Raw genomic sequence first — 16,653 nt, forward strand, 5'->3', positions numbered from 1 at the left:
CATTTAAGTCTGGTGACCCAGCTCTGTACCAGAAAACCAGGTATGTCTTGCATAAAGAGCAGACCATGGGCACGGTAAAAAAGTCCCGATAGCCCCAACATCTCACGCAGACGGTAGAAGGGAGAAACTCTCCCTGCCATGAGCTTCCGGCGCCGCAAACTTGCCGATGCAGCACCCTGGAAGCACCCGACCACAGCCAACTCTGAGTCCGTCCGAAAACTTCGAGCCTCCAACAAGCCCTCCGACACCGAGCACCGAGCACCATCTCTGCTGAGCGCTTCGATTCCGCCCCGGCCGCCGAGCAACAAGCAAAGCCGAGGACTCGGGGCCTTCCCCTCCGGAGATTCCGGACCACACAGTAGCAGCGGCAGCGAAACAGGCATTTCAGAAGTTTCACAGATGTTCCTTCATGCTCTCACATCTGTCTCCATCAAATCAGGATTGTGCACATGATATGTCATGATACTGTTCGTTGACTATGGTTCAGTGTTTAACACCATCATCCCCACAGTCCAGATCGATAACTACAGAACCTGGGCCTCTGTACCTCCCTCTGCAATTGGGTCCTCGACTTCCTAACCAGAAGATCACAATCTACTGATGATGCAACCATTGTTGGTAGAATCTCAAATGGAGATGAGAGGGCTTACAGGAGCATGCCAGCAGTTCAGTGGTGTCACAGTAACAACTCATCGTCAGGAAGGCAATGTCAGTAAGTAAGAGCTGATTGTGGACTTCAGGAAGGGTAAGTCTAGGGAACACATACCAATCCTCATAGAGGGATCAGAAATGGAGAGAGTGAGCAATTTCGAGTTCCTATCTGTCAATATCTCTGAGGATCTAACCTGGTCCTAACATATTAATGCAACTATAAAGAAGGCAAGACAGCAGCTATATTTCATTCAGAGTTTGAAGAGATTTGGTATGTCAGCTAAAACACTTGAAAACTTCTATAGATGTACCTCAGAAGCACTCTGACAGGCTGCATCACTGTCTGGTATGGGGGAAGGAGGGCGCACTGCTGCACAGGACCAAAAGAAGCTCCAGACAGTTGTAAAATTAGTCAGCTCTATCTTGGGTACTAGCCTCCCTCCATAGTATCCAAGCCATGTTCAAGGAGAGGTGCCTTAGAAAGGTGACGTCCATTATTAAGGACCCCCATCACTCAGGACATGTCCTCTTCTCCTTGTTACCATCAGAAAGGAGGTACAGAAGCCCAAAGGCACAATCGTTCAGCGATTCAAGAACAGCTTCTTCCCTTCTGCCATATGATTCCTAAAAGGACATTGAACCCATAAACACTACCTCACTTTTTTATATATATTATTTTTGTTTTGCACTATTTTAAATTTAACAATTTTATATACACATATATACTTACTGTAATTGATGTACTTATTTTTTCTTTCTGTATTGTCACGTACTGCAGCTGCTAAGTTAACAAATTTCACGACACATGCTGGTGATAATAAACCTGATTCTGATTCTGATTCTGACTTGCCTATCTTGAGGACATAAGACATAAGTCATAGGACATAGGAGCAGTATTAGACTGTTTGGCCTGCCGAGTTTGCTTTGCAATTCCATCATGGCTGATTTATTATCCCTTTCAAACCCATTCATCTGTAACCTTTGACACCCTGATTAATCAAGAACCTATCAACTTCCACTTCAAATATGCATATCCAATGGCTTGTCCTCCACAGCTGTCTGAGGCAATGAATTCCACAGGTTCACCACCCTCTGGCTAAATTTTATCCCATAATCCCACAAAACATTTTCCTTTCCATATACTTGTCTACTTATGTTAATTTAAGTTTATATGAACTTAAGTTTATCCTCTTCTTGTAATGTTCTGTGCTACTGCTGCAAAAGCTAACTTCCATGGCATTTATACCCTATGAAAACAGGGAGATGAGGTGGAGATACATCTCTGTCAAAGGAGGTGGAAGGCATTCCTGCCCTCCGCTACCCTGTAGGTCAACCGTGGGCAAGGTGTAACACCTGCTTAGCCCCCAGTCAGGGTCACGTGGAGCTATGACAGCAGGTGGTGGATGGTCATATGAGCAGCCGGTGCATATCACAAGTCCTGGTTATGTGACCACTGTCACCAGGCAGACAATCTCTGAAGAGTATTAATAATGGCTGGGGTCACCCAGCTTGTAAAGACACTGCCCAGAAGAAGGCGATGGCAAACCACCTCTGTAGGAAAATTTGCCAAGAACAATTATAGTCATGGGAATACTATAATCGCCTACGTCATATGATATGGCACATAACAGGCGTATTATCACGGTCACCATGACTACCTACATCATATGACACATCTTCTGATGGAGAATTATTTCCTTGAGGTAAAGCAGAGGAAGTTATCCTGCACTTACAGATCACACTCTGACTGCTGAGAGGAACGTCCCTCTTTGCTATTACAATGTTCACAAACACTTTTTGAGATGTGTTTACTGAAATTTATTTAATATGAGGATCATAAATATTTCTTCTAGGAAAGTGCCTGTGTTTCTGAATTGTCATTTAAACAATTTTCGCCACAGTCCCCCAATTAAAACAGCAAGGATCCATTTCCATAGATGGCTGTAACAACTGTAATAAAGATTCCATGAACTTGAATCATCCAAATCCTGTTCATTGTTCTAACCAGCATTGTCTCTCTGCCTGGTGCTTTGAGACTTCAGAATCAGGGTTATTATCATTGGCATATGTCATGAAATTTAGAGTGAGGATGGGTCTTGGCCTGAAATGTCAACTCGTTATTCCCCTGCATAGATGCTGCCTGACCTGCTTAGTTTGTCAAATGCTTCAGCTATGTTCCACTGGGTTACTCTGGATTTCCAGTATTTGCAGAATCCCCTGTGTCATGAAATCTGTTTTGTGACAGCAGTGCAGAGCAACACATAAGATGGACTGTATATATGTATGTACAAGTTGTGCAAAGAAAGAGAGAAAAGTCATAAGGTAGTATTCATGGGTTGATGGTCACAATTCCTCATCGATGCCCCATTCTCCACCACCACCCCCGCATAAAAATATCTCCTTTATGAAGTCTTTGGCATGTGGTGGCCCAAGGCCCAGGGGCAGCCTGTCCTAGGGTTGGAGGCCTGTTTGTGGGTGTGGATGGTGGGTGAGGGGGTTGTTTGTTCTGCGCTGGTTTCATGTTGTTCTGCTGAGCATTGTGGGCACGCTTTGTGTTGCGACACACCTCCGGGCTGCCGCCAGCACGTCCTCGGATCAGGTTGGCTGTTAATACAAACTCACATTTCACTGGATGTTTCAGCGTACATTTTGAATTGATTAATACCCAATCTAATGTTTTCATGCCTCTTCTCCCTCAATCCAGTTCTCTGCAACATCCACATTCTCCAGTTCTGGCATCAAGTGCATTTTGAATTCCATCGTGTGACATGTGTTTTTTCACATGTAGATCCTAAACTCTGGAAATTCCTCCTTGAATCTTGCCACCTGTTCCTCATATTTTAAAAAGCCCCTTAAAACTCTCACTTTTACTGAGCTTTTGGCTACGTATCCCATTAATTCCTGTGGTTCAGTTTAATTCCATTCCTGGAATGGACTCACTTTCAAGGATTCTTAACCTCATGCTCTTGATATTTATTGCTTATTTATTTATTATTATTATTTAGCTTGTTTTTTTGGTGTTTCTTTGTATTAACTTTGAATGCCCACAAGAAAATGAAACTCAGGGTTGTCTCTGGTAGCATATATACTTCGATAATAACCTGACTTTGAACTTTGAGAAAAACATCTGATCATACACAATATATATAGTGCTCTATTATTTGAATTAATGTGATTAATTTACTTCAATATTGATCAGGAAATAAAAGGATGAGATCAATTTGCTGTGTAGCTTGTGGTACCATGGAGGCTTGGAATCATAGACTGTTAAGTTTTGAAACTCCAGAAGCTAATCAAAAGAAAATCACAGGGAGCCAGAATCAGGTTTATCACTGGCACATGTCGTGAAATTTGTTGTGCATGATAATAGAAAAAGAAAAGGTGAATTACAGTAGCAGTGAGGTGGTGTTCATGGGTTCAATGTCCATTCAGAAATTGGATGACAGAGGAGAGGAATCTGTTCCTGAATCACTCAGTGTGTGTCTTCAGGCTCCTGTACCTCCTTCCTGATGGTTGAAATGAGAAGAGGGCGTGATCTGGGTGATGGGCATGCCTAATAATGGATGCCACCTTTTGGAGGCATTGCTCCATGATGGTGTCCTGGATACTCCCGAGGCTGGTGTCCATAACAGAGCTGCCTGAGTTTACAACTCTCTGCAGCTTATTTTGATCCTGTACAGTTGCCCCCCACCCCCCCCCAATACTGGACGATGATGCAGCCAGTTAGAATGCTCTCCACGGTGACATACCACGTCTCCTCAGACTCCTGATGAAATATAGCCGCAGTCATGCCTTCTTTGCAGATGCATTGATACGTTGCGACCAGGTTCGAACCTCAGAGGTATTGCCAGCATGAACTTGAAATTGCTCACTCTTTTCACTTTTGATCCCTCTATGAGGACTGGTGTGTGTTCCCCCATCTTACCATTTCTAATGTCACAATCATTTCTTTGGTTTTACTGACAATAAATGTAAGGCTATTGCTGTGACACCACTCAACTAGCTGTTGACTACCTATCTTCTTTTTCTTTTTTATTAGTGCGGCAGCCACATATGATGTGGTGGCTTAATGACGTATGCCATTCACATACTTCTTACCCATAATCCATAACAAATTATGTAAACAACAAAGAATATCTAACCAAATAATATACTTACAATATTACTTTACTCAAATATTACTGAAATATTTACCATACATAGACAATGGAAACAGACCCTTCAACCCAGCTCACCTAGGCCAACCATGGTTCCATCTTAGCTGTCCCCTTTTGTCCACATTGAACCCATATCCTTCTCAATCTTGCCTATCTATGCACCTTGTCCAAGTAACTTTTAAATGTTGTCATAGTACCTAACTCAACCCCTTGCTCTGGCAGCTTTTTCCATGTACTGACCAGTCCCTGTATGAAAAAATTGCTCCTCAGGAACAAAATTGCTCCCCTCTCACCTTTAACCTATGCCCTCTAGCTCTTGATTCTCCAGACCTGGGACAAAGACTGTGTGGTCACGTGGCCCTCAAGATTTTATACGTCTCTGTAAACTCACCCCTCTGTCTCCAATGCTCCAAAGAATAAAGTCCCAACCTGTCCACTCGCTCCCTATAAGCCACTTCTTTGAGTCTTGGCAACAATTTGTAAATGTCGTCAGCACTTTTCACAGCTTAATGACATATGACCTGTAGCAAAGCAACTAGATCCGAACACACTGCTCCAAATGTAGCCCATCCAACATCTTGTTAAACTGAAGCGTAACATCACTACTTCTATACTCACCACCCTTCCTGCCTGTGACTCAACTTTCAGCGAAACATCCACTTGTATTGTGCTGACGAAGGGTCTCGGCCTGAAACGTCAACTGTACCTTTGTGTTCACTAGCATTTTTTGTGTGTGTTACTTGTATTGTGTTATTGATTTATTTATAGATACAGCATGGAACAGACCTTACCGGCCCAATGAGACACACTGACCAACCTTGTTGTGGTTGTAGACTTGCGTGTCTCAATGACTCAGTGAGCTATGTTGGCTGGAATCAGCGCTTTACGCTTCTTTGGCTCTTGGCAGGATCACCAATGTCAAACAGATCAGACTAAGAGTGGTCCACCAGCCCTCCAGTTTTGAGGGTTCAGTTCTGGGCTAACAACACTAGTAGAAGAAAACTGCTACAGAAACAGCAATAAAGAATCCTTCTACATCTGAGCGGCCAAGAACAGACGGAGATGGAGGACCTTCATTCCTGCCCTAACCACCAGAGGCGTAAGGGGCAGGAAATAATTAACCTACCAACCGGTTCATCTTTGGACTGTGGGAGGAAACTGGAGCACGCAGAGGCAACTTACATGGTCACGGGAAGGACATACAAACTTCTTACAGACGGCATCAGAATTGAACGCCGAAGTCCGACACCCCGAGCTGTAATAGCGTCAGGCCAACCATTACTGTGGCAGCTCATCATCTCTTTGGGTACTGAGTCTAGAAGTTGGGGTGTTACAGTCATTTGGTGGGCTGATTCTCTATCTTGGAGATCAGTTCTCATTCATCGGTACTATTGCAGAGCAAACATCTTTAAATTTTTTGCTTTATTTCTATAAAGGTAAGTCATCTTGGTAAAAGCTGAAAACTCTGGGAGTACTTATCGTGTCCGTTAGACCTTCTGCTCTAAGGATAGGTTATTGCTCTGAGATGTTAATTTCTAATTTGCTCTCCACAGATGCTGACTGATCAGCTGAGTACTTCCAGAATTTTCAATTTTTATTTTAGCTTTCCAGCATTTATAACCTCCCCCATTTGACATCACAACATAATCTTCGTTTACATACACTATTAGTCAATGAAAAGTATTCTCTGTTCTCTCTTCATTCGATGAACAGCTCCGACTGGTGCACAGTCACACCTGCAGAAAGAACACAGTGAACTCGAAGGACACCAATGGGTCAGACACCTTTACAACATAGCAAGGTTTTTGCTGTTACATAAAGGTACCTTGCCTCAGATCCCAGTAAAAGGACTTCAAATTAACATTTAAAAATCAAGGTTCAAAGTAAATTTATTATCGAAGGACATATATATCACCATATACAAGCCTGGGATTCGTTTTTCTGCAGACATTTACAGTAAAACAAAGAACTACAATACAATCAGTGAAAAATTACTCACCAAGACTGACAAGCAACCAATTTACAAAAGAAGATAAACAGTGCAAATACAAAAAAAATAATAAATAAATAATCCTGAGAACATGAGTTGTAGAGTCCTTGAAAATGAGTCAGTGTTCAGTGATCATATCAGAGTTGAGATGAGTGAAGTTATCTATGCTGGTTCAACAGCCTGATGGTTGAAGGTTAGTAACTGTTCCAGAACCCGGTGGTGTGGGACCTTAGACTCCTGTACCTCCTGTCTGATGACAATAGGAGAGGAAAGCATGGCCTGGATGGTGGGGATCCTAGATAGATGCCGCTTTCTTGTGGCAGCACTCCTTGTAGATGTGCTGAATGTTTGGGAGGGCTTTCCCTGTGATGGACAGGGTTGAATCCACCACAATTTGGAGGTTTTTCTATTCATGGGTGTTGCTGTTTCCATACCAGGCCATGATGCAACCAGTCAGGAAACTCTGCACTATGCATTGATAGAAGTTTGTCAAAGTTTTAGATGCCATGCTGAATCTGCACAAAATTCTAAGAAAGTGGAGGCAGGGATTGGCTATGATATGACAGGAATGCAAAAGGAGTTACTCAGACACAAACATGACGAAGTTTATTTATTTACTTGGGTTGAAAAATATAGACCAAATAATGATGTGTGTTTATTCAAATGTAGCTGCCTGTTCTCCTTAAGGAACAGATGGAAAAGGGCATTCAGCCCATTGTGTTCATGATCACTATCATGTATTAAACTAGTGCTAATCCATTTCTAAATACATGTAGCCATCTATGGATTTTATATACAGTACTGTGCAAGCCTCTTAGGCACATATAGATATCTAGGGTGACTCAGACTTTTGCACAGTACTGCTGCCACAAAAACATACAAATTTCATGACAGATGTGAGTGATGATAAACCTGATTCTGATATGGGTCTCTATTGTGGACTGAGAGTGGGAAGGGGGCAGGGAGAGGGGAATCATGGTTGAGAAAATAGTCATAGTCATAGTCATACTTTATTGATCCTGGGGGAAATTGGTTTTCGTTACAGTTGCACCATAAGTAATAAATAGTAATAGAACCATAAATAGTTAAATAGTAATATGTAAATTATGCCAGTAAATTATGAAATAAGTCCAGGACCAGCCTATTGGCTCAGGGTGTCTGACCCTCCAAGGGAGGAGTTGTAAAGTTTGATGGCCAAGGCAGGAATGACTTCCTATGACGCTCTGTGCTGCATCTCGGTGGAATGAGTCTCTGGCTGAATGTACTCCTGTGCCCAACCAGTACATTATGTAGTGGATGGGAGACATTGACCATGATGGCATGCAACTTGGACAGCATCCTCTTTTCAGACACCAACCGTCAGAGAGTCCAGTTCCATCCCCACAACATCACTGGCCTTATGAATGAGTTTGTTGATTCTGTTGGTGTCTTCTACCCTCAGCCTGCTGCCCTAGGGGGAATGGAGAGGGGAGGGAGTGGGAAGCACCAGAGAGACATTCTGTAATGACCAGTAAACCAATTGTTTGGAATCAAATTACATTTTCTGGTGTCTCAGGGCTGGGTGTGTCTGTACCCATGCCACCTCCTACCCCTGGCATTCCTTCTCTGCCACCTGTCCCACACCTCTCTCATGGTTCTCCACCCACGCCATTCATCATTTGCTCCCAGCAGGTTTACAAACTCACTCTCCTCTCCACGTTAATGTACCCTAGCTATATATACAGTATGTGTCTTCAACTTTTGCACAGTACTGTTACATTAAAACATACAGTGAAATGCATCGTTTACACCAAATCAAGTTAGTGAGGATTGTGTTGGGCATTTCCTAACTATTGCCACACTTCTGACACTAACATTGCATGCCCACTTGATTGGTTACCAATGAAAGAACGTACCCAGAATTTGTATCACAAAAGTCTTTGAAGCTAAGTTGCTGCAGGTTCTGCCATGGTATGATGTAAACATCTGTGGGAATTTTTATTTTGCTATTTAGTAAGACAATTAAAAAGGTTGTCTCTACCGACAAAAGACGCATAATCAGCAAAGTTGCATTGGGTGGCTCAGATAATTTGTAAAGGTGTATTCATATTCTGGTATATGACAGAAAGGAATTGCCCCACCAGGTTAATTCTGAGGCATGGAATGAAACAAATCCCCAAAGATTTTTGGCTGACTGCATACTCATCTGCTGGAAAGCACAGCCGAATGTTTAATTTATCAAAATTTCCAATCTGGGAAATTTCAATTCTTCTTTTTCTCAGGCCAAATCAAATATTGACTCAAGCTTTTCAATTAACACAGGAAATAGCTCGAAAATAGTGCACCAACCAACAAGATTCCCACTCAAGTTCTGCTGTGCAGAGTATGGGCCCGACTCCATTCGAGGAAAGTATTTTTTCTCTATTTTCAGAGGTACGCAGTCTGCAAGTTTCGAATCACTCTACATGTGACTGCACCAGGTATACAAATCAAACTGAGGATACTTCAGGACATGGGATACCCAGTATTGATTTAAGTGCTCACTTCAGAACCTTAGTGGTCTAAACTTCTTTAGGGATGTTGAAATGACTTTTTTTTTGCTGAAACTTATGAAGCAGAAAATGTAGCAAATATCTACAATAGATTGAGGAATGTGTTGCTGGTTAATAGATAAATATTGGTGTGGACACTACGGAGAATCCTTGTGCAGGGCAGGCTGGTCCCATGGCAGCCATTTTGAAAACTAGGTAGGGCCTCAGTTGTATGTCTCACCTGATGAACACCATCTCTGACTATATAGTCTCCTCTCAGTTCTACACTCCCCACCATCCTATTCCCACCCAGCCTAGATTTGTGCTCACCTCTAAAGTGGAATGTTTAGGATTTACCCCTCCTTTGGTCAAGTGACTAACCGCCCAAAACACTCCCATGACACCAGGTAATTCTTAAGGACTATGTGGATACACTTGCATCCTGGGAGGACAAGACAAAATGTGGAAAGTGTTGTCCTTTATTTGCATTGTTGGTGGAAATTAAGGGGACTATCTTGGTCTAAACAGAAGCAGTAATCCAACTTATCATCTCTAAACCCTTCTCTAGCATTCAGTGAGTTCACAGTCTGCTTATTCTTTGTAGAAGAGATTCTGCAGATGCTAGAAATCTCGAGAAACACAGAGAAAATGTTGAAGGAACTCAGCAAGTCCTAATGAAGAGTCTCAGTCCGAAATATGCACTATTTATTCCCTTCAGTAGGTCCTGCCTGACTTGCTAGGCTCCTCCAACATTTTGTGCGGTTTATGCTTTGATTTTCTTTGCTATCAAAAGTTGAACAAACTCAATGACTGAGGATTTCCAAGAATCACAGCCTCAGAGTGAAGAAATGTCTCCTTTGTGTCAAGCTGTCTGTTCATGTCCTTGTCTCTTTGACCCTGGAAAACAGGCTCTCAGTGCCTCCCTTTGTCAGTTCGTCTCAGAATTTTCAGAGCACCCTTGTTCTTCTACTGTGATTCATCCTGTGGATTTCTGGCACTCTTTTGCAGAACGTAGCTTCTCATGTGCACACAGGGATTTGAAGAAACATATCTCAAGCATTGCCCGAGTGTTTATGTTGCTGTTGCCTTTAATATACATCATTCTGCATGATGGGACATGGTGTTTCTCAATGTGAATTTGATTAATTTATTAGTATCCCAGCCAATATAAACAAAATAAATGGGACAGCAGAAACAGAGAGCCTTTCGTTTGCACTTATAGCCAATAAACATGAGCATGTACAGCTGTTCTGTCCCTCTGTACATTAAAAAAATTCTCAGATTTATAATTACTCAAACACATTTAACATGTTCGATCCACCAGTATATCTCAAGTGACTCATTGATTGTTCCAGCTTGGTACTTTAGGCATTACAGCAGAAATATTTTGTTATTATATTACAACCATTTATTTGGTAGTAATTATCATTTCCTTGCTCAATAGTGTGGGGTCTTGTGTTTTGATTTGAGGGTTGTTGATATGGATTAAGTTCTATTCCTGTACAGCTGGATTGTATCCACAAAGGATACATAGAAATACACCCAGTGGCCACCTTATTTGGTACCTATTTGGGGGAACAATATCCTTGCAGGTAGGTTTGCTAGCATAGTTCGGGAGAGTTTAAACTAATTTGGAAGGGAGTTGGGACCCAGAGCGATAGAGCAGTGAAAGAAGTGCATGGAGTAAAGCCAGATCTAACGTATAGAGAGGCTTTGAGGAAAAAAAAGCAGAATAAACGGTGTAAGGGTAATAAGGTAGAAGAGCTAAAGTGTGTGTATCTCAATGCAAGAAGCATCAGGAACAAAGGTGATGAACTGAGAGCTTGGATACATACATGGAATTATGATGTAGTGGCCATTACAGAGACTTGGCTGGCACCAGGGCAGGAATGGATTCCCGATATTCCTGGATTTCAGTGCTTTAAAAGGGATGGGGGGGGGGAGGGGAGGAGGGGTGGCATAACTGGTCAGGGATACTATTACAGCTACAGAAAGGGTGGGTAATGTAGCAGGATCCTCTTTTGAGTCAGTATGAGTGGAAGTCAGGAACAGGAAGGGAGCAGTTACTCTATTGGGGGTATTCTATAGGCCCCCTGGTAGCAGCAGAGATATAGAGGAGCAGATTGGGAAGCAGATTTTGGAAAGGTGCAAAAATAACAGGGTTGTTATCATGGGTGACTTTAACTTCCCTAATATTGATTGGCATCTGATTAGTTCCAAGGGTTTAGATGGGGCAGAGTTTGTTAAGTGTGTCCAGGATGGATTCCAGTCACAGTATGTTCACAGGCCGACTAGGGGGAATGCCATACTAGATCTAGTACTAGGTAACGAACCGGGTCAGGTCACAGATCTCTCAGTGGGTGAGCATCTGGGGGACAGTGACCACCACTCCCTGGCCTTTATAATTATCATGGAAAAGGATAGAATCAGAGAGGACAGGAAAATTTTAAATTTGGGAAGGGCAAATTATGAGGCTATAAGGCTAGAACTTGCGGGTGTGAATTGGGATGATGTTTTTGCATAAAAATGTACTATGGACATGTGGTCGACGTTTAGAGATTTCTTGCGGGATGTAAGGGATAAATTTGTCCCGGTGAGGAAGATAAAGAATGGTAGGGTGAAGGAACCATGGGTGACTAGTGAGGTGGAAAATCTAGTCAGGTGGAAGAAGGCAGCATACATGAGGTTTAGGAAGCAAGGATCAGATGGGTCTGTTGAGGAATATAGGGTAGCAAGAATGGAGCTTAAGAAGGGGCTGAGAAGAGCAAGAAGGGGGCACGAGAAGGCCTTGGTGAGTAGGGTAAAAGAAAACCCCAAGGCATTCTTCAATTATGTGAAGAACAGCGGGATGACAGGAGTGAAGGTAGGACTGATTAGAGATAAAGGTGGGAAGATGTGCCTGGAGGCTGTGGAAGTGAGTGAGGTCCTGGATGAGTACTTCTCTTCGGTATTCACCAATGAGAGGGAACTCGATGACGGTGAGGACAATATGAGTGAGGTTGATGTTCTGGAGCATGTTGATATTAAGGGAGTTGTTGGAGTTGTTAAAATACATTAGGACGGATAAGTCCCTGGGACCTGACGGAATATTCCCCAGGCTGCTCCACGAGGCGAGGGAAGAGATTGCTGAGCCTCTGGCTAGGATCTTTATGTCCTCGTTGTCCACGGGAATGGTACCGCAGGTTTGGAGGGAGGCGAATGTTGTCCCCTTGTTCAAAAAAGGTAGTAGGGATAGTCCGGGTAATTATAGACCAGTGAGCCTTACGTCTGGGTGGGAAAGCTGTTGGAAAAGATTCTTAGAGATAGGATCTATAGGCATTTAGAGAATCATGGTCTGATCAGGGACAGTCAGCATGGCTTTGTGAAGGGCAGATCGTGTCTAACAAGCCTGATAGAGTTCTTTGAGGAGGTGACCAGGCATATAGATGAGGGTAGGGTAGTGGATGTGATCTACGTGGATTTTAGTAAGGCATTTGACAAGGTTCCACACAGTAGGCTTATTCAGAAAGTTAGAAGCCATGGGATCCAGGGAAGTTTGGCCAGGTGGATTCAGAATTGGCTTGCCTGCAGAAGGCAGAGGGTGGTGGTGGAGGGAGTACATTCAGATTGGAGGATTGTGACTAGTGGTGTCCTACAAGGGTCTGTTTGGGACCTCTACTTTTCGTGATTTTTATTAACGACCTGGATGTGGGGGTAGAAGGGTGGGTTGGCAAGTTTGCAGATGACACAAAGGTTGGTGGTGTTGTAGATAGTGTAGAGGATTGTCGAAGATTGCAGAGAGACATTGATAGGATGCAGAAGTGGGCTGAGAAGTGGCAGATGGAGTTCAACCCGGAGAAGTGTGAGGTGGTACACTTTGGAAGGCCAAACTCCAAGGCAGAGTACAAAGTAAATGGCAGGATACTTGGAAGTGTGGAGGAGCAGAAGGATCTGGGGTACATGTCCACAGATCCCTGAAAGTTGCCTCACAGGTGGATAGGGTAGTTAAGAAAGCTTATGGGGTGTTAGCTTTCATAAGTCGAGGGATAGAGTATAAGAGTCATGGTGTAATGATGCAGCTCTATAAAACTCTGGTTAGGCCACACTTGGAGTATTGTGTCCAGTTCTGGTCCCCTCACTATAGGAAGGATGTGGAAGCATTGGAAAGGATACAGAGGAGATTTACCAGGATTCACTCACAATACGCTGGAGGAACTCAGTAGGTCGGGCAGCATCCATGGAAACGATCAGTCGACGTTTTGGGCCGGAACCCTTCGTCAGGACGAAGGTTTCCGGCCCGAAACGTCGACTGATCATTTCCACGGATGCTGCCCGACCTGCTGAGTTCCTCCAGCGTGTTGTAAGTGTTGCTTTGACCTCAGCATCTGCAGATTATTTTGAGATTTGCCAGGATGCTGCCCAGTTTAGAGAGAATGAATTCTGATCAGAAATTAAGGGAGCTAGGGCTTTACTCTTTGGAGAGAAGGAGGATGAGAGGAGACATGATAGAGGTGTACAAGATATTAAGAGGAATTGATAGAGTGGATAGCCAGCGCCTCTTCTCCAGGACACCACTGCTCAATACAAGAGGATATGGATTTAAGGTAAGGGGTGGGAAGTTCAAGGGGGCTATTAGAGGAAGGTTTTTTATTCAGAGAGTGGTTGGTGCGTGGAATGCACTGCCTGAGTCAGTGGTGGAGGCAGATACACTAGTGAAATTTAAGCGACTACTAGACAGGTACATGGAGGAATTTAAGGTGGAGGGTTATATGGGAGGCAGGGTTTGAGGGTCGGCACAACATTGTGGGTTGAAGGGCCTGTAATGTGCTGTACTGTTCTATGTTCTGTTCTATCTGATAAAGTGACCACTGAGTGGATGTTAGTGGTCTTCTTCCGTGGTAGTCCATCCACTTCAAGGTCCTAAGTGTTGTGCGTTCAGAGGTTCTCCTGCACACCACTGTTTTAACGTGTGGTTGTTTGAGTTACTGTCGCCTTCCTGTCAGGTTGAACCAGTCTGGACATTCTCCTCTGACCTCTCTCATTAAAAACGGGTTTTCACCCACAGAACAGCCACCCACTGGATGTTTATTTTTGTTTTTTGCACCATTCTCTGTAAACTCCAGAGACTGTTGCGCACGACAATCCCAGGAGTTCAGCAACTTCTGAGATACTCAAACTACCCCATTTGGCAGCAACAATCATCTCACAGTCAGTCACTTAGATCACATTTCTTCCCCATTCGGATGTTTGGTCTGAGCACCAACTGAACCTTTTGACCATGTCTGCATGCTTTTATACATGGAGATGCTGCCACATGATTGGCTGATTAGATCTGGCATTAACGAGCAGGTGTACCTATAAATGTCCAATAAATGTAGTGGTTACACGGAAAAAGTCTCTGTCCATTGTAGGTTCTCCCACCCCATTCTCAGTTCCTTTGTCCTTTGTTTTCATTCATCTGTTTCAGAGGGAGAGAGAATAACGTTCCGACCATAGATTTGTAAAAGCAAGGACAGCAAAAGGGACTGGGTCACAGATATTTAATATGAATGGCGTGGAAGTATTCCTTTGCATCAAATGACAGGATGGGTGCCCAGACATAGCACAAAATATTTGTGAGATTTATTTATTTATTTATTGAGATACAACATGGAGTAGGCCCCTCCTGTCCTTTGAGCCACGCCGCCCAACGACCCCCATCCTTAACCCGAACATGACAATTTGCAATGACAAATTAACCTACCAACTGGTACATCTTTGAACTGTGGGAGGAAACAGAAGTATCTGGAAAATACCCATGCAGTCATGGGGAGAATCCACAAACTTGTTCGAGGCATTGGCAAGAATTGAACCCGGGTCGCCTGTACTGTAAATCATTGTGCTAACCACTACACTCCCGTGTGGTGGTAATTGAACCCGGGTCGTCTGTACTGTAAAAAGTTGTGTTAAACACTACACTCCTGTGCGGTGGGAATTGAACCCGGGTCGTCTGTACTGTAAATCGTTGTGCTAACCACTACACTCCCGTGCGTTGGGAATTGAACCCGGGTCACCTGTACTGTAAACTGTTGTGCTAACCACTACACTCCCGTGCGGTGGGAATTGGACCCGGGTCGCCTGTACTGTAAATCATTGTGCTAACCACTACACTCTCGTGCGGTGGGAATTGAACCCGGGTTGTCTGAACTATAAAAAGTTGATTTAACCACTACACTCCCATGCGGTGGGAATTGGACCCGGGTCGTCTGTACTGTAAATCGTTGTGCTAACCACGACACTCCCGTGCAGTGGGAATTGAACCCGGGTCGTCTGTACTGTAAATCGTTGGGCTAACCACTACACTCCCGTGCGGTGGGAGTTGAACCTGGGTCGTCTGTACTGTAAACCGTTGTGTTAAACACTACATTCCCATGCGGTGGGAATTGAACCCGGGTCGTCTGTACTGTAAATCGTTGTGTTAAACACTACACTCGCATGCGGTGGAAATTGAACACGGGTCGTCTGTACTGTAAAAAGTTGTGCTAACCACTACACTCCCGTGCGGAGGGAATTGAGCCCGGGTCGTCTGTACTGTAAATCATTGTGCTAACCACTACACGTCTGTGCGGTGGGAATTGAACCCGGGTCGTCTGTACTGTAAATCGTTGTGCTAACCACTACACTACCGTGCGGTGGGAATTGGACACGGGTCGTCTGTACTGTAAATCGTTGTGCTAACCACTACACTACCGTGCGGTGGGAATTGAACCCGGGTCGTCTGTACTGTAAAAAGTTGTGCTAAACACTACACTACCGTGTGGTGGGAATTAGACCCGGGTCGTCTGTACTGTAAATCGTTGTGCTAACCAACACACTCCCGTGCGTTGGGAATTGAACCCGAGTCGTCTGTACTGTAAATCGTTGTGCTAACCACTACACTCTCGTGCGGAGGGAATTGGACCCGGGTCGTCTGTACTGTAAATCGTTGTGCTAACCACTACACTCCCGTGCGGTGGGAATTGAACCCGGGTCATCTGTACTGTAAATCGTTGAGCTAACCACTACACTCCCGTGCGGTGGGAATTGAACCCTGGTCGTCTGTACTGTAAATCATTGTGCTAACCACTATACTCCCGTGCGGTGGGAATTGAACCCGGGTCGTCTGTACTGTAAAAAGTTGTGCTAACCACTACACGACCGTGCGGTGGGAATTGAACCCGGGTCGTCTGTACTGTAAATCGTTGTGTTAACCACGACACTCTCGTGCGGTGGAAATTGAACACGGGTCGTCTGTACTGTAAAAAGTTGTGCTAACCACTACACTCTCGTGCGGTGGGAATTGAACACTGGTCATCTGTACTGTAAATCATTGTGCAAACCACTACAC

The sequence above is a fragment of the Mobula hypostoma genome, chromosome X2, assembly GCF_963921235.1.
Source record: "Mobula hypostoma chromosome X2, sMobHyp1.1, whole genome shotgun sequence".
Classification (NCBI taxonomy): domain Eukaryota; kingdom Metazoa; phylum Chordata; class Chondrichthyes; order Myliobatiformes; family Myliobatidae; genus Mobula; species Mobula hypostoma.